The sequence below is a fragment of the Paramisgurnus dabryanus genome, chromosome 23 (assembly GCF_030506205.2).
Source record: "Paramisgurnus dabryanus chromosome 23, PD_genome_1.1, whole genome shotgun sequence".
In the NCBI taxonomy this organism is placed as follows: domain Eukaryota; kingdom Metazoa; phylum Chordata; class Actinopteri; order Cypriniformes; family Cobitidae; genus Paramisgurnus; species Paramisgurnus dabryanus.
In genome coordinates, this window is record NC_133359.1 from 16404282 (window position 1) to 16430920 (window position 26639).

Here is a 26639-nt window from a genome sequence, read left to right on the forward strand (position 1 = left end):
GTTGAAACTTTTGATAGTTTTTGACCCCACGCCATCCATTGAAATTGTGTAACACACCTTGCATTTTCACAACATTTAGTTTTAAAAAATCATCTGAACAAACTCTGAGCAAACCAAAGGTGATATTAAGAATGTTTATATAGATGAAGAAACCTCATAAAAATTGAAAACACAATACACAATCATTTGACCAGGTTTAATCCAGCATCACAGCATGAATTATATTGACTAGTTTGTTTACCAAATTTGAATAAAATGTTTAACCTATGTGTTAATATGATTACAGCCACAGTGTAACAAAATACTGCAAAGCTATTGATCACGTTCTCATTACATTACTTCACAAGACCCAAAGCTGATCAGGACACTTTAAGAGCACTGTAACGTAGTAACTGCTGAAAGAACCATGTAATACTGTGAATATAATGACAAACTGTTCCATAACACTTAGATGTGACTTTAATTACAATACAACATACTCTTTCTCATACTCAGGGTTTTTAAACTGTGGGTGATGACCCACTTGTGGGTCGCACCGTAAGATAGTGAGTGTTGCATTGTAGTAATGGTTTGTCCAATTAATTATTAGCAATGGTTTTGATATACTATAAGATTACACCTGTCTTAAACCCATAATACACGGCACGATTTTTGGCTGTCCCAGATGAAAGATTATTAATCGTGAAACAATTGTGGAGATTTCTGTGATCGTGGCTCTTAATTGGTGGTCCTATCTCATACAGTGTGAGAGGTTTAAAGACGTCTGTTTTCCCAGTCCTGGGACCAAAGACACCTACGATAGTTTTATGACAGTGTAAGAAGTTCAGCATGATCAACGCACATCAACAATGTGTTTGCTTCTACGACCTGCATACCTGTATTTGTTTACCACTAGCGCATGTTGATGACAGATGTCGCAGCTTCAGATGCAATAGGTGTCTTCATCGACAGTCTACTGCTGAAGTTTAAACAATCCTTGTCACACAGTGTGATAAGGTCTTATTGGATTGCAAAAATCCTGCTGTGTATCCTGGGCTTAATATGTTGTGGAATGAAAAGTTTGGAAACCCCTGCTTAACACAAAGTCTCATTTAAAGTTTATAAGAACTTTTGCAATAGACCGACACTAAACGAAACTGATGGCAGGTGAGGTGTTGGGATGACAATGGGCCAGAGTTGAATCTTTGCATCTTAGCAGATCACAGGCAGGTTTCTCCTGAAGTGCTGCATTAAGAAAAGAAAGGAAAAGATGTTAAAACATTTTTAAGGAAATTTAAATAATTCTCACAATCAATATTGGACTATAAACAATAAATTATTACCAATGCAATAACATGCAAACAGACCTGTCAACCACCTTAATAATAGATACTACGCGGTAGGCATGGGCTGGTTACCAGTTTTAAGGTACACCGTGGTTTTAAACAGTCAAGGTTACAAAACCACTAAAATGGTCTGTGAAACCGTCTCCAAGGTATGAACTGTATTTATACAAAATTCATTAAGTCATGTGATTGATTTGATGTTTACATGTAATATACATTTCGAAAATATTATATATAATATAATTTAAAGGCTTTATTTTTACCTGCCATTTAAAAATAAAAAAAATTAGTGTAGCAATGGGAATACCGCAACACTGTGAAACCGTGGTATTTTTTCTAAAGGTAATCATACCGCCAGAATCTTATACTGGCCCATGCCTACTAAGCGGTTGTACCATGTGTTAGAAACATCAAGATTCTCAAATTTTTAGGGCTAGCGCAATACCACAGTTTTGGCTAATCTTCATGTTCTCTATGGCAGTTATTTTGCCCCAGTGACAGAAACAGCGACAGTAATCAAATAATTCATTACCTTATCTACATGTGGGTAGAGGCCCACAGGTGAAGGAAGATTTTTGGCCTGCACTTTCACAGCTGGTAAACATGGATTGTGGTGGGCTAGTGACAGAATGAAGAAGATCAGTTTAAAATGTGCTTTACAACCAGAGGTTGCATTATTTTGATAGACAAGGGCTGTAAGAAAATTGTCAAAATCAATAATAATATGAGCCAACAGCCAAACAATAACAACTAAACTCAATCAACTATCTTAATCTGCCTGAACTCAAATCTTGTGGTCTATAAAGTGGGAGTTTATCTGTGTGTAATTCAACCATCATGTTAGACTGAAGGAATTGCAGTTATCATTAGATTTCCCGACAGCACTGGACAAATGACTTCTCACACTCAGTGTGACTTGAGACAAAGGATAAACAAAGACATTGAGTATGTTTACATGCACATAATAAGAGGACAATTATCCTATTATGATATTATAAAAATCAGCTTATTACATTAACATGTTTCAAGCGTTTTAATTTACTTTTATTTGTGAAGTTTATCTATCTCAGGTGGAGACATACGCACATACGAAACGGCAAAAAAGACTTTAAAATCTGGTTTAAGAGCAAAAAAACTACCTGTGCCAATCAGTTTTTGCCATTTATGGGCTTTACCCTATAAAAGAAAACAATTTTATGCATTTAAATGACCTTACACGTTATCAGTTTATTAAGCGTTTAGACTATGTAGACACACTCACTGTGCACTAAAATTAAAAAAATTGGTTAACACGACCACTCGTGGTGGCTTCACTCAGAGGTTGGAGAAGACAACCGGTGGACTAAACATCAAGCCTCTGCACGATTCAGGTAAGTGGAATAAAATACATTGTAAATAAACATTATTAAAACAGATTGTGAAGTCATTCATTCAAAACTTGCTATGACCTAAGCCTAAATGACTTAATTTCTTTTTAGAATTAAGACAACCTTAGCAGGAGAGCCCCAGCAGTAACTTTCTCTCAAGCAGATGAGCAATAAGTTGCTTTGTATGAACACCACCCTAACAATCAAGGTAAAAGAGCATTAAACATTAAAGTTATTGCGGAGAATTTAGGTTTTCCGGGTGGATCATCAAGACTATTGGTCCTCCTAGTTGTCAATCTGGAGTGTTGCGCAATTGCATTTTTTTTAAAAAGCGGAGACGGCGTTTCTTTTCTAAAATTCGAGAAAATCCTCCGCTACACCTTTAAGTGGAACATTTCTATAGCATGCTGCTTATAGCTAGTGAGAAAGATAATCTAATTGATCTACCATGCATATCTTTCAAATAACTTAACAGAACAACTGAACATGTATAATATAATTTAATATGTACATTATTAATAATAATTGTTAATAATATTTAATATTTGTGAAATTATATACTTGTGAATTCATTATATTTGCAATGTTTATACATTACCTGTTTTTAGGTAAACAGATTATCCATCAGTGGGTGCCTCAAGGTCGGCTCTGTAAATCCTGTATTCTGCATGTTTCCGAGCACACGTTTTCCAGGACACACTAATATTAAACAGAAAAACAACATAAATCAGTGTTAAACACAAACAAATTTTAGGTAAATTAAATAAGGTTTTCATTTTCAATCAATATAAAAGAAATAAACGCAATAAAAAACAATGTCAGTGACGTAATAAATATGTGTAAATTTACACGCATCATTTATTAAGCATTATAAAAAAATCCAGCAATATGATTAAACTTTGGTTATTTGTTATTATCCCTGCATTCAAATGGTTGCAGGTTGGAGCAGGAAGTTAACCCTTCTGTCGCGCAAGCGCGAACATAGACAGTGGTCGCGAGGCCATTCGTACGTCACGTGAGCGCCATTTTCATGATATGACCGTTTTTCCTCAGGCACACTTCAACATTTTCTTCGCATTTAACATCAATATTAACATGTAAATAATATAATTCGTAAACATAACGTTTATGTTAATTTATAATATGTTTTTTTTTTATTATTGTTGGCTTTAAGTTAATTTGTCTGTCAGACTCAGTTTGTTCGTGTTGGTAAGTAACTTAACGTACGTTATTAACGTTACGCTAGCCTTTTGTCATGTATGTGTTGTTAGAAACTGATAAAAATACGAATTAATTCACAGATATAAATAACTTTATAGCTAATACAACTGATAAAAAATATATTAACTTAATTATCAAACCACTTCGCTATAAAACTTTAAGGCTTCTTGTGAATACCGGTCGTTTACATAACGTTAACTTACTCCAAGCAAGTCGGACGGGAAGATTGATACATTTTATAACTCAAGTAACTTTAAGTTAAACAGGGGCTGGTCTAGGCTAACTTAGCAAATTTTTACCCCACCACCGCTGAGAAAACGGTTACATGTTCAACGTGCCTTGCCTTCAGGATTTGCAGCTCGATTTTGGCTTGCATTGATAAACGTTACAAACAAACCAACCAAAAAAATAATGATCATATACGACAATCAATCTTTAGATCCACTACATGCATAACATGTTGGTTACTTACCTCTACTGATGAAACTCCTTCGTCAGCGTTGTAACTTCACATGTTGGTTTTGGTAAATCACACGAGGCCAAAGATCGAGGTGAAAAAGAGAAATAAATCGTTCTGCGATCGTTTAACGCGATGAGACACGAAGCCTTAAAAGCCACAGGCTACTCCAGCCCAAAGCCCTTGTGTCCGGCTTCACGTGGCTTAGCCTTAACCAGTATGACATCACAGTACCGCGTGATTACACTGTTTCGTGGGCTTTTGAATCACTCTCGCGGTACTTCAATGTCTGCGCATGTGTGCCTGAAGTCAATCACTCATGCTTGTAACAGGGGTAGCGTTTGTGCGCTCAGTGATTTAGGGTGTTACAAAACAAGATTATTACATATATATTATCAATTAGTATTGTAATAAAGCTTTTTAAATGTTTGTAAATGATTAAGTGTCATTAACAAACTCTGATTTAAAACATCAATATATATGCTACGTAAATTTTCCTTAAATCATCAAAACATCCAAAATCAATGAAACAAAAACAACAACAATGTATTTAAGATGAGACACATTCAGCATTTATAATTTTTTCTCTCTTTTTTGTTTGACTTTGTTTTCTACAGTAACCTGTTAACAGTAGACCAAAGGTATGATGATCAATTATAAATGCAATATGGTTGAAAGGTCAGTAAACAAACAACAAAAAGGTAATTTCTTAATAGAATGTCTATACATTTTTTGCTTTTGTTACATATTTCATACATCAAAATCATTAAACGTTAATAATTATGTATTCCAACTTGTTGCAGCTTGACAAAAATGTAGCTTGAAGGAGAAGGGACAGCTGAGTAACAAAGTCCTGGTATGCAGACGACGATACTATTACACTGACAAGAGTGTAATGATGATGGAGACACAAGCCAGAGAAAGGGGGGACCAAACACCAGGCCAGAATTCTGCATGAGTCAGGTAAGCATAATGAGTTACAGCAGTGGTTCTCAACTCTGTTCATGGAATCCCACTGCTCTGTGCATTCTGTATGTCTCTTTGATTTGACAGACTGAGGCTGCGTCCAAATATCACTTTGTGCATCCTATCGTGCATCATGTTCTGGATGTAAAGCATGAGACTTTTAATTGTATGTTAACATTTCTATGGTGTTCACTGCATTATTGTTATGCATTTTGTGAAACATCTGCAACATTGTGTCGTTTATTTAGGGACTACTGAATAAATAATACACTTTAATAAAGCTACATACTCAAAACAAAGAGCTTTTTTACAGGAGCAAAGAATTCTGCATCTAAAAGTTTGATATAAGCAAATGTTCATTTCAGAGTGTTCATTTTATTTACAGAAAAACTTAAAAATGTTAAATATAAATTAAAAGTAGTAAATAAAACACAAATACGTTTTGGTGCAAATTGCTGGGACTACCTGGATTGAAATTTTTACCCATGCTAAGTGTGTCCCATCGGATGAATAATTCTACATGCACGCTTGGGATCTTCACGCCCACTAGAATACTTAGGCCAAATACAAAAAAAACCCCGTAATGTAAGTAGTCTAGTGCAAAGACAACAAGTGTGAACATTTGGACACAGCCTCAGTTCAGTTCATGAAGATCTCTACTAATGAGCTGATGATTTGAATAAGGTGTGTTAAATAAGGAAGACATACAAAATGTAAATAGCAGAGGACCTCAAGGAACAATGTTTAGGTACAGTTACACTGTATAAAACATTAACTAAACAGACAAATTATTTGTCATAGCTTCAATAAACAAAAGAATGTCACCTGCATAGTAGTGTACCCTACTACACTTGGTCTCTGCAACAGTCCAGTTTAGTTCATGGTAGGGGGGCATATTTAGAAACATAAATATTTTCAAATTATTTGCGACCCTTACAAAGACACTAATTTCCCACAGCCAGCAACAGCACAATGTTTGTCTGACATCACAATCTTACTGTTATTACAACTTTATGATTGTCAACAACTACTACTTTAGACTGAACACCAGTGGGCGGAGCCAACGATATAATGATGTGCTGTGTCTTTCTGTGGGGGAGGTCAAATGAAAATTAATTTAGCTAGTGACATCACTACTCCAGCCATTTTACATTCGTAAAAGAAGAATGCTGTCTGCGATTCACTTATGTTTCCATGATTGCAAAAACCTTTATCGAAGTACATATACAATTGTTTAAGTGTCATAATTAAAACATGCCTAAATTGGCAGTGACCCTGGCTTAAGTCGATACAAAACTCAAGTGCAAATCATGACACTCATATTAACTGTAGTTTTGCAAATTATTGTAACACCGATATCAGATATGAATAGTGTCTTATGTAAATATAAAAAGATCAGAACAAAAAATGAATATAGTCAAAAAAATATGATCTGTGCATTAAGATTTGCATTGTAAATGCAGTCTTATTGTTACGAAAAAACTTGGTTATTGCTGGAATCATGAATGGTCTGAATAGGATTTGAGTTTGTTTACTTGTGAAACTTACCTGCACCACCATTTACAGATCCAGTGGGTGCAGATCATCATACAGATGGTTCAAGTGTGGATCCACCTAATATTCAAGGTAAAAGAGCATTTGTTCACAGCATTATCTAAGAAAACATATCACTAGATATTACATATTAGATGTTAATGTCTGACTCTGATCCATACGAAACAGATTTTCTGTCCTGGGACACTCGGCTAACCATCAAGAAAGAACACAGTAGGTTAACAAGAATCTGACCTCACGTTTGATCATTACAAGATTATGGCAGTACATTACACATTTAAGGACTGTTATTCCTCTGGCTGATTTAAAAATAACCAAAAGTTCTTAAAAAGAAGCAGCCCTAGTTATTTTGGCTTGTTAAACATAAACTATATAGACATAAGTATTGCGACACCTCCTTCTAATAAACAGGTTTAAATACTTTACATATTTCCATGAGCACAAATCTTAATGCTACAACATATGATATTCTAGAAAAACCGTTTGATGCTAAATTTATAGCAAGAGTTTTGGCAGGGCCCTTTTCAATACCAACTTAAGAATGACCCTACAAACAAAGTAAGGTTCAAACAGAAAATTAGTGATTCAGTCTGGTGTGGAAGAACTTTGACTGGTCTGAATAGACCTTAACTCAGCTAACACCTTTGATATGACTCAAAGGTTTTTAGCCAAAAACTCATCACCTAAACCTATCAATGACTTGTACAAGAAGCTGTAGTCATTTCGGAACAGAAAAAGGCACTTACAAAACTGTTGCAACAAAAATCAAAATTCTTTGTAGTGGTATTATATGGTATAGCATTTTTATTTGTTTTGATTGGACATACTGGAATAAATAAACATGTTTATTAGAATGAGGCCTCCCAATACTTTTGTCTAGTGTATTTGCCACAGACAGGGTAACGCAATCCTTAGAGTGTGCTTCTTTGTAAATGTGACAAATGAAAATGACCTGATCCATCATTTCCAGCTCCAGTGGGCATCCTTTATCCATCCAGACCCTCATACAGATGTTGGAGTTTTGATTCACCTAAAGTACCATGCAAGGTAAGAGAGCATTTGTTGACATAATTAGGAAGAAAACATAAACGCATTGTTCATGGCATTTAAATACAACATAACACTGTTTAATACTACCTTTTTCTGTTCAATCCATAGAGCACTCATTTTCCCTCTTGAGACCATGGTGTGACCTGCAAGGTCGAATGGAGAGTAAGTTGCCTAAAAAATAAAAAAATAAAAATGTATTTAAAATTGTCATTAGCTAAACATCAACATGTCTGAGGCAGATGCAGGTCTGATAATCTGTCCAACATTCAAAACCTCACAGTAAATCTACAGTCTTGAGTACTGTTTTAAATCAATGTATACATATGCTCATTATGAATTTTAATAAAAAATACTAAATGTATATAAAAAGCCTCAATTCAATTATTTTTTTGATATTGCAGCTGTAAGCGAGACAATCTTGGAGTCACCTGCATTGACTGGTCCAGTTGTTAGTCCAATTACAGATGGAGATTATAGAAGAGGATGATGTCTTTTCTCCAACATCTTTCTAGACTGATAAAAGATCTAGACAGGCTTGAACAAAAGTTAACAGAGGGGCTTATATAGAGAATGGTAAGAACCATTTTATCCGTCAAACTTTTTACCAATTATTGTAAACATAAACAATATTATAGGGCTTAATTTGTTTTAAACATTACTTCAATGTACTGTATCTGTTAAAGGTGAGCAGCTACACATAAAAGAAGAACATGGAGAATCTGCCCAGAGGTGTTAACCAGCAATGCAGCTATACAACTAAAGTGATGCAGGCGGAAACAATGTGTGTATGTTATGTCCAAATGTTGTTATGTTCAAATGTTTTACAATATACTTAAACAGGTGGACCTGTCATTATTGCATTAGTCAAGTACAACTGAGTAGGTTAAGTTTACATATCAACGTCAATAAATATATAAAAATAAATATCAGTCTTGACAGCAAACATAATAATGTTAAATAAAATAATAATTACAGCTTTTTAAGAAATTTACACGGGCTCAAACTATCAGTGAAATTAACTATCAAAAACCTAAAATAACCACAGACACGTGAATAAAATATCTAACGTGAACTAGCTAGTTACTGTACATACATTGCTAATTATCAACGAAATTTCTAGTTAACTGATCCCACACCCAGCATTATTAAAATGTATTATTACTACATACCTTAAACAAATGTCCCCTTAAATCGCCAGACCAGGACAGGTTTCTTTCTTGCCCTTCTTCTTTTGCATTGCGACGTCGATATAAGTGCATGGTGTGGTGTAGCACGAATTTAACGCAAAGACGCTCATATTAATAATATACACGATATTGACCATTAATACGGATGATTTTATCTTTGTTTGACATTCTAATCAGAGTTATATTGAGGAAACAAAGAAAACATATGACATAGTTTGTAAAATTAATTTTTCCTTATTTTTGTAATGGTTTCTTTTAGAATGCAGCTGCTGCAGATGAAGAATCCGTCCGTCTACCACTGAAGGAGACGCGGAAAATCGGGAAAAGATGTTCTTTGCCCGAGGAAGCATTTGATTAATTTAAAGATATTGTGTTTCTTTGTATGTTATAGAAAAACGTTGCTTTTTTGCATACACTCGTGTAAATATGCATCTTATGAATGTTTTCCTTTGTCTAATTTTAATAAATTTTACGCAATCAACTGCCTGTTTTATTGAAAATACTGTTTTAATTGTTGTCAATGATATATTGTAATAATGTGTATAACTGTGTAGAAGATGTAGTTTAGAGCAATTTATTTTTAATGATCTTTTAATCGTCTTTTAAAGCTCTCAGAAACATCTTAGAAAGAGCTCGATTAAAGCTCTTATAAAGATCTTTTAAAGATCTAAGAAACATCTTGGAAATATCTTAGATACATCTGCTAACCATCATTCTAAATATCAAGCGTCTTGAAAAGATCTTAAAAGCGTCTTCAAAACGGCTGGGCTCGTACGTCTCAGATACGTAATTCATATGGGCAAACGACCTTTATAATACGTTTTCCAGACGGAATGGAAATCTGAGTGATTACCTCGCAGATACGTATCTGAGACGTACGTGTGCTATCTGGGTTTGGTTATTTTTTTGTGCGATGCTAGTGGTCTAATCAGATTCAATGGATTATGCTAAGCTATGCTAAAAGTGGTAGCGCCAGACCCGGAGATCGGCTGAATTGATTGCAAAACGGTAAAAATCAAATGTTTCACTTATGCAATTTTTAAATCAAACATTAGTTAATTTACAGTAAAAGATTCTCATTGTTACATTATTCCTTTGAGCTAATGTATTATGCTAATGAATGATACTTTTTTAACGTGCTGCCAATTTAAATGCCAAAAATTTGCTATTTTGCAATGTTGGCATTATAGAGAAACCAGTGTGTATCTCTGCAATAAGATTAATTTGTTGTCAAGGATTACAGCAAATCAAGTAAAGCTATTGTGTAATAATAGTGGAGGTGTTATCATAGTGTTACCCAATGAATCAACATGCAAACACCAGTCAAGTGCATGAGGCATGTGCGCGTCGGCATGTTAGTGGATGTGTTCATGTAAGTGATATTTTAAGCCAGTGAAGCAGGACAGCTCCTCTGAGGTGGGCCATCTTCTCTGCAGGGTTAGCCTGTCCTTTGGAGATACTCCAAGGAGAGAAGCGCTTTTGGATATCCTGTGAGATATTGAATGTGTGTTGTCCTAAGAACAAAGGAAGCACTAACAATAGGTTTGTACTGTACATTCACTCTCCGCTGTCCTTACATATATTTTAAAAATTTCCAAGTTGCAGTAGGCGACTGCAAATCACCATGTCCTCCAAAATGTTGATGTCTTTCTTTGTTCAGTCAAGAAGAAATTATGTTTTTTTTTTTTGTGGAAAACATTCCAGGATTCTTCATTTTAATGGACTTTAATGGACCCCAACACTTAACAGTTTTAATGCAGTTTAAAATTGCAGTTTCAAAGGACTCTAAATGATTCCAGATGAGGCATAAAGGTCTTATCTAGCGAAACGATTGTCATTTTTGACAAGAAAAATAAAAAAATATGTCTTCCTCCGGTCATGTGACGCACCAGCACAACCTCACATAATTGGGTAATGACGTGGAAAGGTCACGTGTAAGATATATGAAACACACATTTGCACATCGTTTTAAACAAAAATCTGACACAAAGACATTAATTAGTATCATTCGATATACAACAACGTCGGAACGGTCCTCTTTCTCCACACTTGTAAACACCGGGGCGTAGTTTCGAACCCTCATCCATGACCTCTTGACGTGATGACGTAATACGTGAGGTCGCGCTGGCGCATCACAGGACTGGAGATAGACGAGAAGTTGTGGTTTAAAAGTGGATATTTTTTATTTTTCTTGTCAAAAATGACAATCGTTTCGCTAGATAAGACCCTTATGCCTCGTTTGAGATCGTTTAGAGTCCTTTGAAAGTGCAATTTTAAACTGCATTAAAACTGTTAAATGTTGGGGTCCATTAAAGTCCATTAAAATGAGAAAAATCCTGAAATGTTTTCCTCAAAAAACATAATTTCTTCTCGACTGAACAAAGAAAGACATCAACATTTTGGATGACATTGTGGTAAGTAAATTATCTGGATTTTTTTAAAGAAAATGGATCCCTTAAATACAATGAGGTCCAACAGTCTGAGATATATACATATTTTTTATTTAAATTAGAATCATTTTTATAAAAAAATACAAGTGCAAAATGTAATGATTCATGTCATCATACACTCTCCGAAATAAAGATACAACATCTGTAACACTTTTAAAACGTACACCATTGGACCTTTTGTAAAGAGTGCATATACCTCAAAGTTAGCCAACATGTTGATACATATCTCTACTGAAATATCTGTACAGTACTCTATATTAATTTGAAGTCAAATGAGTAATTTCAAAGCCATAATGCAGTGATGATTATGAGGGCACCCTCTTTAAAAGGACAGCATACCCATAATATATTAATGTATGTAGTTTTGCATAATATTAGCACTTGTGCCATCTGGTAAACTTTTGATGTGCTTATAATTTATTATTGTCTTGTGGGCGTCTGGCACTCTGGTAGTTCTTTCATAGACTAAACAAGTCAAAGTGAATTTTAGCAAGTTTATACAGGAAAGCCGTCTAGTAATTTAGTATTAATAAAATAAAAACTGATCATAGTACACATCAAAGATCAGACTGTTTTAAAGATAACAGCGCTGAGCAAATCATTTCATATTTGATAGGATTTATTTCTTTTATCGGCAAGTTTAAGTACTTGGGTACATCTCCGAGCTTGCACAAGACACACAGAGTCGCAAACCCCTGTGATGATATATTTATACTTGGTTTCTGATGCTCGTGTTGATGCACTATAAGTGCTTTCATTATCAGTCTGTGACAGGCAGCTGGTCGTCATGGAGCCGGTCCACTCGGGAACACATCTGTTGATTAAAAACAGATAAACCGAGAGATGCTTCCTTCCTCTTACCAGCATGAAGCCGAACTGGTCATTCTTACGAGGAGGAGGTGGTCTTTGTGGTCTTTGTAGCTGCTTTTGACTTTTGTGAGCATGGCAAGAAATAGATATTGGATATAGCAGTGTGTGTTTCGGATTGATAAAACAAATAATCAAATATATATTGTCGTATGGGGGTCGTAAAGGATACTTCCATTTGAAAAAAACTTTCCGAAACTTGTGGGGAAAAGGAGGCGTGAGTTTGGCTCAGAAATACTCTGTTACAAACTTTTTGACACTTTGCTTATGTTTAGCATGAGGACTAAAACTCTTAAACTGTGGTAATAAGTCAGAGTGCATGAAATAGCATTAAACCTCCTCTTTAAGATTAATTTTTAGTTAGTTTTGATATATGAAGCACATCCAGTACCTTACACCAAGTGCACAAAAGCCTTCATAACTAGCACCATGGTCTAAACACATGGTTCTTCACTTTGCACTCTTAGATTACTCGGATCCGCCACCGCGCTGCCAAGATTGGAACACGGGTTGTGGGAATTGCACATAAAAACAGTGTCAGCATCAGTCTCTACAAGGACTGACGCGAACACCTGCAAAACCACCACAGCACGAAAGCGAGTGTTTGTCCGCACCCACGCACGAGTGTGCTCACACATGTAATTGCTGTCAGTTTTTGTTCTTGACGGCCGGGAGGTGAGTGTGTGTGGATCAGCGCTGTGGATGTAATCACAGCCTAGGCGACGACCCGCTTCGAATCACCTACTACCTGATCACAGCGGCTAGTGCAAGTGTGCCAATCTCCCATCTATTTTAAAGGGGACATATCATGAAAATCTGACTTTTTCCATGTTTAAGAGCTATAATTAGGTCCTCGGTGCTTCTATTAACCCCCCAAAATTAAAAAGGAATAACCATGTAACTTAGTTTTGGTAAACCATTCTCTGCAAGCATGTGAAAAAATGGGGTATTGAAATTTGGCTCCCCTTGTGACTTCCCTTAAGGGCGATTTATAGTCGTGCGTAGGTCCTACGGCGTAGCTCTGCGTAGCCTGACGCGCACCTCACAAAATTTCTAACAGCGCGTCAGCTCTATGCGGACCGTAAGCGCTGTGATTGGTCCACCAGAACCCCTCCCGTCAGGTAAAAAAACTGCGTCATAGGTATTTCCGTTTGAGACGGTGAAAACAAAGATGAGCCAAGTTGAGGAGTGATTTAACTCAAACTGAAACATAAGTCGCTGTTTATTTACTTCCATCATTGCTGGTCTTCTCAAATTATACACAACCCCATACAGAAATGTAATATATGTCAATATATGTAAATTACATATATAATATCAGTGCCCATGTATGTCTGCTGCATATATGAAAGTATATGCAAAATTCATATATGTAACATACATAGACATATATGAAAAATATATTTCAAAATATAGCAAAAATGGCCGTTTTCAGAGATGGTCCTCACTGCGGAACACAACATCCAGGGGGCGGGGTTGGATCTAGATCCAACTCCTCCCACTTTATATACTTTGTTCCGCCAAATGAACCAGTATATTTGCGTTGTTGCAGCCTGCAATTAGTTGCAACCTGTGGTCGCCAACGTTTGCTCTTATCAATTTAAGTGTACGTTTGATTAATAATATAGTTGAGAAAGATTCATAATTTAGAAAGTATCACAGTTAGGTGTAAGAGGTACTGACACGTTCCCGACAATTTGATATCACTGAAGGGATTTATTTGTACATTATCCCACTTATAACACAGCTATTCCTATACGAGTAAATATAAAAACAAATTTATTTGATATCTTTTATTAGCAAATAAAAAAGTAAACCATCTACGAGGGAAACCTGTTTCCTAATGGCTGTAAGCAAAGACGCGTTAAAACAAGTTCAAAGTCCATACAAGATAAACATTCAATTTATTAATTTCTAAATAACATGCCATAGCCTATATATTTTAATAATTATGCATATTTATACTGTATGCATTAATAGGTCTTAAACTGCATGTGCTAAGATTACTCATAGTAGGCTTACCAGAAATGTTTTACTCCAAAACATTATAGCAGAAAACTTACATTTCACCCTAAAGGCACTACTTTTATTGTAGTCATAAGTAAAGTTAGTTTTTATGACAAAATAATAACTTAATTTAGTTACGACTTAATCCGGAAATGGTAACGCAGCAACACGTGTATGACGTGTCTTGTGGTAAAACTGCCGACCAATGGGATCTCTGGATCGGGATCCAGCTCCTCCCCTGGATCTAAATCCAACCCCGCCCCCTGGATGTCGCGTTCTGCAGTGAGGCGCTACTGCGTTTTCATGTAAGTGTCATATATTTTCCCATATATGGACATACATGTGAAATATATGTAAGACACATATATGTATACATGCATATATGTACTTATTTCCATAGTACATACTTTCACTTATATTAGGGATACAAATATGCTTCTTATATGATGCCAACATGTACTTTCACTTATATTAGGGATACAAATATGATTCTAATATGATGACACCATGTACTTTCACTTATATTAGGGATACAAATATGCTTCTAATATGATGACACCATGTACTTTCACTTATATTAGTGGCACAACTATGTTTTTTATACAGCCTGCACATATATTTGTACTCATTCTACAAAACACACAATTCCAAGTCTTTTCAAATACAAACTTTACTGCATTTTTTTCAGCACAGACTTTACAAGTACAAACAAGTACAAACTTTTCAAGTAAAAACTTTAACTTCATTTAACATCAACATCAGACTTTTTTTTCTTTTTAAAGCCTTTTCAAAGCGCTCACTTTTTTCCCTCAGTATTACATTTTCAAACTTCTAGGCACATTTAAAACATTCCCAAACTCACTCGCTGGGGGAAACACACTCATTTTTAGTTAACATTTTTCCTGGACATTGCCAGTCTTAGCTCTGCCATCTTCCCATTCAGGTCTGTTCCAATCTGTCCAGCCGAAACGAGTGCTTTGACATAACTGCATCTGAGAAGGTACATTTTAAAGAAAAAGTTTTAGGTAAAAAATAGACAAAACACTGGTGGATAAACTTATCACAAAGATAAAAAAATCTTTATTGCCGTTTCTTCTAGTGCAAGTCAGTAAAATTAAGTGACAAAGTATGTGAATAGGCAAGTAAGGCCACACTTACTTGCCTATTACTTACATACTCACAGTTTTGCACCAATTTAATTTGCAGGCGAGATAGGGTCATAGTGCCAAACACCACCCTCCACCACCTCTCATCGAAAATTCTTGAATGCATCTGTAGCCCCATGAATGATTATCAATTTGTTGGCAGATATCTCCATGGGTGTGGTTTGAAAGCAGACACTAAGCTGAAAGGGGTGGTGGTAGCACAGCAGTATGCTAGCCTAGAATTTGTGATTTGAATCCTGGTCACCACCGTTGTGCCCTTGAGCAAGGCACTTAACCCCAAGTGGAACTTTGTAAGTGTACAAACAGTATAATAAGAAGTAGGGCTGTTACATTTTATTCGATGTTTGAATATGCATTCAAACATGACGTGAAATATCCACTATAAATAAACCATCCGGTTTTCAAAATGCCATGTGTAGCGCATTTTTTACAATTTAACACCTCGTAATAGGGAGACCGACGGCAACTGTGCGCAAGAGAGGGAAGACGTGGCTCCGGCTTCTGCAGACTTTTTTGGATAATTCTGCGGAATGATTTTAAATATTTAAAAAAATATATAAGAGAATTTAAGCCATAAATATTACAAAATTGCATCTAAAATAATTACTTTTTAAAGGCTTACAATGAAAATGAAAACACCAAACCAAACAAGTGCTCTGAAATAAATTGGACCAACACGAACCAGATAGATAGAATTATAGTTTGTATATAAAATTACATATATCATTGTTTATAGTGTTATAGCAGAATAAAAAGCTTGTGTTAAAGGGATATTCCACTATTTTTGAAAATATGCAAATTTTTCAGCTCCCCTGAGTTAAACATTTGATTCTTACCGAGAAAATATACTCTCAAACTGGCATAATAATCAGTGACTTTGCTGATGTAACATGGCTGCAGCAGGTGTAGTGATATTACACACTGCCCGAAAATAGTCCCCTTCGTTACTTTCAAAGGCAGGGGACTATTTTCGGGCAGTGCGTAATATCACTACGCCTGCTGCAGCCATGTTACATCGGCAAAGTCACTGATTATTATGCCAGAATGAGAGTATAGGTCTAACCATATCTGCCTAGAAAATAACAACTTTTAATTTCCGTCGGTCTTAGAACACAATTTAATTACAGAAGAGTCAAGTTTTAAATAGGAAAAATATCGAAACTCTTTGGTTATTTTTTAGCACAATGCTAATGGTCTAATCAGATTCAATGGATTGGATTGAATCAAATATTTAACTCTAGGGGAGCTGGAAAATGAGCATATTTTCAAAAAAAGTGGAATGTCCCTTTAATACATTTTTGTTGTGAAATTAGCATGTATGAAGAATTTCATCATCTTTTTTACAACGCAATGTAAACCAAGGCGTTGAACCGGTTCAAGGAACGAAAACGAAAACCAGAAACTTTTGACGTTTTGCAAGGACCAGAAATGAAACCAGAAACTTTCCAAAAAAATATGTTCCAGAACAAAACCGTTAATTGAAAATAATGGTAACCGGTTAATAACGTTCATTTTTCAGTTCTTTGACAAGATTTCTGTGCAATTTGACTCTGTGAAGGTCACTTCCGGTCATCGTTGACTCAGAGAAATGAGAAGCTTGCCACCAGCAGGTAGCCTACTCAAGCCCAAGTCTCTAATGCTCAATCATAAGAGGTAAATATTAGGGCTGGGTACCGAACGTCGATTCTTTTATGGTATCGAACGAAAAACTCCGATACTTGAAGTATCGAAAAATTATTTATCTTTCTGTGCCAAATGTCGCTTCCAAAAAGCCAAGCGGCTGTGTCTGTGTGAGCCTGTAATTGCATGTAAGGATCTAAAGCGCTGGTGATTGGCTGTCCATCACCACGTGACGGAGAGGATTTCTGAAAATTCTCGCAGTCACTCAACAACACAAGTGTAGAAAGGATGCAATATGAGAAATATACAGAAAGTCTTTGTGACATTTGTCTTAGAGTTAGCGCAAGTATGGCCGTGTTGTCTCCGTGAAAGGCACGTCAACCAAAACTGCACTTCTCCTAAAGTGAAGAGGGGTTTCAATTTAAAGCACAACAGTCTCTCGACAAGGTGTTTAAACTTGACCCACATGCGCAGCTTCTGTCTCTCAATCCTTATGAAATACTCGCGCCTGTCTCTCCGCATCGCAAAGCCTTCATGCCCTCATCTCCCAAAATGGACAATGCGTTTAAACCTATTTTTTACAGTCTATGGTTTAAACTTAATGCACACTCGCAGCCCAACACTGCTTACAAAGCCTGGCTCGTTGTTTAAAACAAACTAAATTTAACTGGTTTGCTAATTTCACTTGAATGAAATGACATTGAACGCATTTTCTAATCATTTTAAATCATTAAATCCCAAATGTATTTAATATTTTGATATATGAAGTTGAGAATTGTTTACAAAAAACACACATGCATACAAATCTTCCCAGTAAAACTCAAGTCACCCATTTAAATATTGTAACTTTTTGTCAAAGTTGCAGATATAATGAACCCACTTATTTAAATACTGTTAGTCCAAGCTAAAGACCATTTGACATTTCATAAAATAAAGCAGTGTTAATTATATTCTTAAATTCTTTATTTTTGTCCTTATTTTCATAAAAAAACTGATAAGTGTGTATGCTGGCGCACCCCATATCCAAAACGCACAACCAGTTTTATTAATAATAATTAATAAAAGTTGTGTGTTTATTGCATTTTTGTTAAGGTTTCAATGGATTTTTAATCATATGGTATCGGGAAAAAGTACCGTTAGGAAACGGTATCGAAACGGAGGTATCGAAACTGGCACCGGATCGAAAGATTTTAAACAATACCCAGCCCTAGTAAATATTGTAAGCTACCAAGTATCTCAAGATGTTTGTTTGTTTTTTTTTAATACTAATTAGTGGTGTAACGGATCGCAGTTGGTCAGTGACTACGTTTACATGCTGTAAATATTCGGGTTATGGTCAGGTTAAGGTCGGGTTTCGGGTTTCTGAAACATTCGGAATAACCCGTTTACATGCGTGAGCAGAGAGAGTTACCCCTGTATACATGGAATTGGCAATATCCTGATGTAAACTGTGATTAAAAGGTAAATGCAGTGATTTTGCGTGGCTCACTAGTGCGCTATGTGGTTTTACCGCCTTCATTTACTAAAATAAAATTATTATTTAAATCCAGAACAAGCTGCACCGATGTAGAAGCAGGGTAGGCTAAGTTACATGTCTTTCCTTTTATGAGAAAAAGATTAACAAGCTATACTAGCCTTCAGCTAAATATATTTTTGAAAAAAAAAAAATTAATTGAAGAACGATTTTCTAACAAGAAGGTTTTTTAAGTGCATATTTACAGAGCATCGGTAAATACAGAACACAACAGTGTCTTAAAGAAATTAAAATTAGAAAGTATTCATGCACCTGTAAATGTACAAAACGAATGCAATAGCTTACAAAAGGCAATGAATATTTATTTATGGCATTTTCAATAATATATTAGTAGATAAATTAACATCTATAAAGTATGAAAACGAATAAATCATTATTTTGGCTAAATTAAGCTGGATGGATAATTTTTATAATTGTCATCCTTTCAGAACAAGCTTATACTATCTATAATAACTTACATTATATCCTGAGTGTTACTTGGCCGAAAATATGTAGAAATACATGCAAGTAAAAAAGTACAGAACAAAAATGTTTACCTCACGCGGATAGAACGAAAAGCCGTTAATTAAGCGGACTGAGAACGTGCAGAAACAGTCGAGTCGGCAGATGATCACCAATGTTTATAATGTTTCACGTAGGTACTGTTGATGATAAACTTTCATATCTAAATGTCAGGTATAAGTATTCAGTCAGTTAAAAATAAAGCCACCGGCGTTATTGCAACATCCTTATCCACAGAGCGGACGCTGTATACAAAGAAAAAACCTAAGGTTTTTATTTTAAGTGGTTTTAATGCTGGTAAGCAATCAGTTATTTGCCGCTTTGTATTTGTGTTGATCAGTTAAATTAAAGTAATTTTAATCTTAGAAACTGCATCAAGATGCAGATGACGCTACAGTTATTCTGTCATCTTTAACTTTTTCACACATTCACTGTATTTAACGAAATATGAATAGCATAGTATTACATTTTGAATTCAAATTCACACAAAAAAATACAAGTTACTCTCATAACTATTGACAATCTATTTGACCTTTATTATACATGTATGCTTTGAAAAACAAGAATAGCTATATATTAAACGCGGTTGTTGCAATTGGTTTCCTCCTCGCTCTAAATGTGTGGTGCATCTCTCTCGCCATGCTTACCTCTACTCCCTGCGGATTTTTTGCCGCATAAGAAGTTCCTCTACTAAAAAGACCAAGATTCCTTGCGAATAGAACATGCGCAGTACACAAATCAATGTTCCTTTTGATGGGAATATCCCGATGCGCGTTTACATGACCAAAATTTCGGGTTAGAAAAGAGGTAACCCAGGGGTAATATTCGGGATTTTAAAAACAGGAATATGAGCATATTCGGGTTTTTGCCGGTGTTTACATGGACGTGCGCGACCGGGGGATTATTGCTAATATTCCGGATTTGAACGGGTTATTGGCTGCATGTAAACGCAATCAGTGATCTGTACAGATCACAACCCACAGTTCGGCTCGCATGCGATTTGCGGAATAATATGCAAATTTAAATAGGGTGAAAGTTGATCATTTGCACGTGTTTTCAAAGGCTTGCAAATGTTAACACTTAAGTGATTTTAAACAATTTAACCGCAAAAAGGCGCTAAAATAAAAAAATTCTGTACACACAGACGCACATGTATTTGAATGTGTCCGGCCCAACTCCAATTAAGGCTGTCACTTTTTATTCGATATTCGAATATGCATTTGAACATGACGTGAAATATCCGTATTCGAACTATAAATAAACCATACGGTTTTTAAAATATCATGTGTAGCGAATTTTTTTAAGTAACACCTCGTAATAGGAAGGAGGCTGAGAGTGAGACCGACGACGGCAACTGTGTGCAAGAGAGGGAATCAAATTTGACCAACATGAACCTAATGTGCATGTCAAGATAGAATTATAGTTTGTATATAAAATGACATATTATTGTTAATATTAAATATTATAGCAGAATAAAAAGCTTGTGCTAATACGTTCACATTATGAAATTAGCATGTATGAAGATAATTTCATCATTTTTACAACGCAATGTAAACTATATTAAACAACAACAGCATTGTAAACGGATTTGAAATGATCATGTGCTGACTGTCGCGCGTCACATAGACAACAGAGTCAAGTGAGATCTGCTTAACTTAGCGGTAAGTAATTTTTTTCTCAAGTATCAAAGGGTTTGTGCACTCTATCATTAAAACCGGTCAAGCAAACAGCACGCGTAGGGTTAATGTACTTGTCAATGACGGCTCACAAACGCGTGGGATAGGCTATGTATGTGTGCTTGTTGTCAAAGATATTACTTCTCACAAACACGCTCAAGCGCGGGATATGTTTGCTTGTCAATGACGCGCATTCAATCCACTGAGTTTTCCATCGAAATCTGCGGCGTGAATTCCGTTTGGGCTTCCTGCTGCAGTTTAAGTTATTGTCTGTACCTGTTCTGAATAGTTTTTTTTTTTCATATAAGTTGTTATTCATCATAAGTTTATAACCTGCTGTTTCAAAAGTAAAATAAATAATTCAGACAGTCCTGTTTATGACTGTCACTGTTAATAAATTTCTGATTGAATCTCCATTATAGTGGGGTTTTTTTTGATGCGCGCGGGGGGCACCTAGATATTCAAATATATTGCATGATATTCGATATCCGTTCGAATTTGATCTCTCTCAAAAGTGACAGCCCTAACTCCAATCAAACATGATTATCCCTATGCCCTTCAAAGACAGAACTCTTGATGTATAAAATACATTTGGCGAATAAAGCACTGAAAAACATCATAATTTTCACTTTATGTGGAGCGACTGTTTATGCAGCATCTTCTTCCCGAAGCGCCGTTTGGAATTCGTTCTCCGTCTGTGTGTGTGCGTTTAAATGCACTCAACAAATGTAGGCATGTCAGTTATGTCGCTTACATAATTTAGCCTTTTTAATGTTCGATGACAAGATAGAGACTTAACTTATTAGTCTACATAATTTTTCTTAATTTTAATGTCCTAATGATCAGCCTACTTATTTTTATGTCCCACAGCTGACATGGAACGTTATTAACCGGTCCGGGAACTTTATTTTTTTGTTCTAACCGGTTCAGGAACGTCAACTTTAGGGTTGAACCAAAAACCGGAAACGTTAAAATACTGTTTCTGTTCGGAACGAACCAATTGGGAAAAAATTCAGGTTCAAAGCCCTGATGTAAACTTTATATTAATCAACAACAGCATTTGTCTTGTAAACTGATTTAAAATGATCACGTGCTGACTGTCGCATGTCACATAGACGACAGAGCGAAGTAAGATCTGCTTAACTCAGCGGTAAGTTTTATTTCTCAAATATCAATGGTTTGTGCTCTCTATCATTAAAAACGGTCAAGCAAACAGCACGCGTAGGGTTAATGTATATGCACGCGCGCATACATAGGCTATGTATGTGTGCTTGTTTTCAGTGACGATTACTTTTCAGAAACACGCTCAAGCGCGGGATATGGGTGCTTGATTTTTCTCAAAAGTGACAGCCCTAATAAGAAGATCCATTATAAAGACAGTACATACAGACAGGAGCCATCTTAAAAAACAGCCTCGATAAGTCGAGCAACGAATGTCGTGCTATATACATTTGACACCCCTATAATCCCTCCCTCAATGGAAAAGCTAACCAAGCCAATGTAAAGTGAGCTGACTCGACCTTACCTGTAGGGTAGTATGCAATGGAAAAGCGCCTTTAGGGTGCAAAACCCCTTTAACCATAAAACAGGGTTAAAATGACGTGCTGTCTCTGATATATTATATATAACTGCAATATAAAAACGTAAGATTTACATTACCATAACATCTTCACTCTGAAGAGTCGCTCAGCTTCTTCTAACTCAGTCTTTTAGAGAGAGTGATAGAGGTAATGTGATTAGTAGCTACTGAATACACTACAGTTTATACATTTAGTACATTACTTAATTACTTGCCATTTACCTTTCATTATGTACCATGACTGGATAATCCATCCATTCGCTGACCTTTAATAAAAAATACAAAGATAAACTTAATAATTAACACCTGTCACCGATATCAACTGGCAGAAATTCACTCTTACCATACAGCATGTGAAAGAACTCAGAAAATCACTCTGATGGGCCTACAAAAAGAGAAATAATAAAAGGGAAAAACACTGCAATTAGGCAAGGATTAAGCCAAACATTAGTTGTAATTTTGGTGAGGTAGTATTTAGGGTTGTTGCGGTGACAGAATTTTCCCACCGGTTAATCAGTGCGTGACAAACCCGGTTATACCGGTTTCACCGGGTGGGAGGGGCTTAAATGCACAGAAGTGCGCATTTTACTTTCACTTTTGAATTAGATGCAACTGTTGTTTAAATCCAGTGCTTGCGTACGCTGCGTTAAAATCGCATATGAATTTGCGTGCAAATGTGAGTGCAACAGCTGGTTTAAGTGCTTGAGTCAATGTGCGCAGGTACTTCTGACAGAAACCCGCCAGTCTCAAGCAGACCAACCGGCTATTCCTCCATAAAGCGCTGCTTGAATGATGGGTTTATTATTATTCTTAATGAAAAACACAACAACAAAACGATCTCGCCTATATTAAACATCATATATGTATCTTATAACAAAAACGAGTAAGCATGTGGCTTCTGCCATCGCCTGCTCGCCGCAGTCTGACAGGAATGAAATCTGACACCCGCAGCCGCTGCTCTGTGATGACGCGCGTTCAGCTCCGCTGGATTCAGCCAGCAGACACATTCAGTTGTTAGTGTTTGCTCTCTCTAACGAAACTAAATGATTTAATTACAAGAAAATATCAAAATGACGGTGTCGCGGTGGGCAAGTGATCTAACCGGTGAGAGGCTGAAGCACCGGTAATCACCGTTTCACCGACTATCGCAACAAGCCTAGTAGTATTGACTCCAGCCATGTCAAGCTATAAGTGCTTGGCCTGCTTGCAATGTCTGCTTAAACACAAACATAACCCTCTCACTAAAATAAAAGTATAACTCTTACATAAAGATAAATATAAGGGATGTCAAAATGCATTAGATATGAACATTTTAAATATATTAATAAAGCACACCACCTGTTGCCAGCAGAGGCGGTCTTACCATAGAGGCATAGGTAGGCGGCCGCCTGGGGCCCCCCACCAGCGGTCAAATTAGGGTGGCCCCCAACCAACCTAATAAATAGCCTACATAAATAAATAAAACCCTTATCATCACGAACACTTCAAAATCATTGTAAATTGAATTAATATTCTTAAGAAATACGTTGAAACTTTGAAATAGTAGTTAAAATTTCCAGTTCATGTTCTGTCACTAAACACTTACACCCCTTCTTTCACAATGAAATGGACTAGTCCATAACGGTGCGTGCTGCGGCGCGAAAGATAAACACAAAGTGACACAGGGACTGGGAAAGTACATGAACAGAGACTTAAAGACAAATATAAACGCGAAAATGGGGCTTTGGTAAGTCAACCGGCTAGTAATAGCCCTACATTGATAAAAATTATTTTGTGGTGAAGTAAATAATGCGAGTAAATAGTCGCATTTTGCGAGTATTTTCCCTGCCTATGACTATTTTTTATTAAATGTCGCACTGGCTGGACTGTGAAATTTAAATACAATTATATTAATATAATGCGCAGGCGATTAAGTCTGCGACGCATTCAGTCACTCTTCCTGTTGTTGCCCGCACCCCCGCCTTTCTATCAGCTCAGGTGCATATCACCTCTCTAAACCCCTCTCTTTTGTCCACTTTCGACCGCTTCTGCCCTGATTGTTTTGAGGGGTGGTCTATGGAGACTGCGGGCGAGAGCCTCTGCTTTCGTTTTCGGGAGAAATGACGGGTTTAAAATAACGCGAACTAATATTATGTGATGTCAGAGTCCGGTGTTGTAATTAACGATGTTGCACAGTGTTTTTTTTATGTGTATGTAAGCGCTTTCTCTGATATTTCAGCGCAGTTGATGAAATAATCTCCCCACAACCTCCACACGCTCGCAAAATGACACTAATAAAAGAGGCGGAGATCAGCTGCTTTAGTTTAATCAATGAAAGCCTAAAAATAGCGCTGTACACTGCGTATTCACGCTAGAAGTCAGAAAAAACGTAATACATTGTGCTCAGTACCTTAGATTACAAGTCCTGGCCAAATGATATCTTCAGAGTGCATGGAGACATTTTGTAGTGATTACAGCACAAGAATGTCATTTCTTTACTCAAGTCTGTGTTAAAGTAGCCTAAAGCTTTTACAACAAAGTAATAAAAAGTTGATTGTAAGTTTAATGGTTTACAATAAGGCAAATATATGTTAAAAATAATAAGTATGGTAAAGTAAAAAAATAATTAATGTATATAAAGTATACAATTATTTGTATTTGTAATTAATTTGTTAATGCATTAAACTTGTTTGGACTTAGGTTTTAATGAATTATTAATGCATTAAACATGTTTGGACTTATGCTGCGTTCCAGGCAGGTTTTTAAACCCGTGAGTTACGACTTCAAAACCACGACTCACGACCTTATGCGTTCCAGGCAGCCTGTAACTCCTGTTTTTGCATCATTCTACCGGTGAAAGTGCACTGGAACGGCAGTCAAACCCGTGACTTCCCACCCGTGAACTCGTACTATATCGATGTACTCCCAGTTCAGAGTCGTGAGTCGTGGTTTTGAAGTCGTGAGTTACGGGTTACAGGTTGCCTGGAACGCAGCATTAGTTTTAGTGTTTATTTTTTGTTTTTACACCACCCAGTGACTGGTGCCACCAAATTGAGGCAAGTGCAACCTCTCTCAAATGTTAGTCCTGCTGATGTTATGTTGGGGATGTTTTCGTCCACTATGGGGTGCTGTTGAGTCTTAATTTGGCCACAACTTTCAGCATATGGAATGATTTTTGGTGAAAAATCTTATGTTGACACACATTTTGGGAAAATGCTTTGAACATTTTTCAAAAACTCAACAATACACTGTGGTAAAATTCACAACCCTTTTGTTATGTTTGTGAAGAAAACATCAAAGAAAACATAGTTTTAATATAAAGTGATTGTAGACTGGATTTTTTTTAAACCTTTTAACACAGTCTTGGGTATGTGAAAGATTAGTAACAACATTGGCTTTGATGCATTGCTAGTTTTTGTGCAGCATCAGATTTAAATTATTTCTCCCTCATTTACTGTTCGTGGCTGTTTTTGCCCCATTGACTTATTCTCTATTGGTTTGTGTAGTGCTGCACTTTGTGTGACCTCTGCTTTCCATCTTCATTTTGGAGTAAAAAATACCTTCGCCTAGGGCCCCCAATTTGCTAAATCCGCCACTGGTTGCCAGAAAGCTGCTTTTATCTATATAATTTACATGCAGATGTAACAGTTACATTACAATGTCTGTGAAAATGTCTGTACACGTTATTTTTCTAGAATAATTTCTCAAGTGACTGTTAGGCATTATAAATGTATTGCCTTTTTTAAACAAATCGTATTTTGTAAATTATGAATTAACTGCATAAATATGTGCCTTATTAATCACTGTTCCTTTAAGTACATGCTTCATAAGGTTAACCAGAATAATATAAACTGAAAGATTCTGAACAGTTTTGTGCATTGTGCAATAACATTAAATTAAAACATAACGTAACTTACAAAAACACCCATGAAAAATTAAGCATCAAACCATAGTAAACTGCAAGCTACACGATTACTACGACAAAAACTTGCAAACCTCCCCTAACAGTAATGACTAATTAGGCTGTAACCAACTAGACAGCAAGAAACTTATGCAAAATATATTAAATATTTTAAACTTACTTCTAAAACCCCGCTGTACTGTTATCACCTTCTCAGTCCTGTCAGCTTTTC

General features: G+C 36.1%; 1 protein-coding gene and 4 long non-coding RNA genes across 12 annotated transcripts in view; 2 read left to right on the forward strand and 3 right to left on the reverse strand.

The window, feature by feature from the left end:
* The window catches only part of ntrk3a (neurotrophic tyrosine kinase, receptor, type 3a), a 304948-nt gene that overhangs the window by 119732 nt on the left and 158577 nt on the right, over window positions 1-26639 (forward strand). The window lies entirely within an intron of this gene.
* On the reverse strand, window positions 121-4777 carry LOC135781221 (uncharacterized). The gene is made up of 4 exons (XR_010545100.2): window positions 4386-4777; window positions 3291-3391; window positions 1858-1943; window positions 121-1224 (listed from the first exon to the last, which is right to left on the reverse strand). It is a non-coding gene; the product is annotated as an uncharacterized lncRNA (long non-coding RNA).
* LOC135781222 (uncharacterized) lies at window positions 2504-9608 on the forward strand. 8 transcript variants are annotated; one of them, XR_010545104.2, is made up of 10 exons: window positions 2504-2695; window positions 2804-2900; window positions 4988-5333; window positions 6903-6962; window positions 7059-7103; window positions 7861-7937; window positions 8049-8102; window positions 8342-8513; window positions 8624-8725; window positions 9387-9608. It is a non-coding gene; the product is annotated as an uncharacterized lncRNA (long non-coding RNA). The 8 variants fall into 8 exon arrangements; XR_010545107.2 differs by having other exon boundaries at window positions 2506-2900; window positions 4988-5071; window positions 5174-5333; XR_010545105.2 differs by having other exon boundaries at window positions 2508-2900; window positions 4988-5048; window positions 5174-5333.
* LOC135781223 (uncharacterized) lies at window positions 5186-9367 on the reverse strand. The gene is made up of 6 exons (XR_012335830.1): window positions 9110-9367; window positions 8369-8474; window positions 8028-8111; window positions 7843-7920; window positions 6885-6950; window positions 5186-5320 (listed from the first exon to the last, which is right to left on the reverse strand). It is a non-coding gene; the product is annotated as an uncharacterized lncRNA (long non-coding RNA).
* LOC135781788 (uncharacterized) lies at window positions 15019-26622 on the reverse strand. Its single transcript, XR_010545256.2, has 5 exons — window positions 26589-26622; window positions 22871-22912; window positions 22750-22793; window positions 22608-22654; window positions 15019-15443 (listed from the first exon to the last, which is right to left on the reverse strand). It is a non-coding gene; the product is annotated as an uncharacterized lncRNA (long non-coding RNA).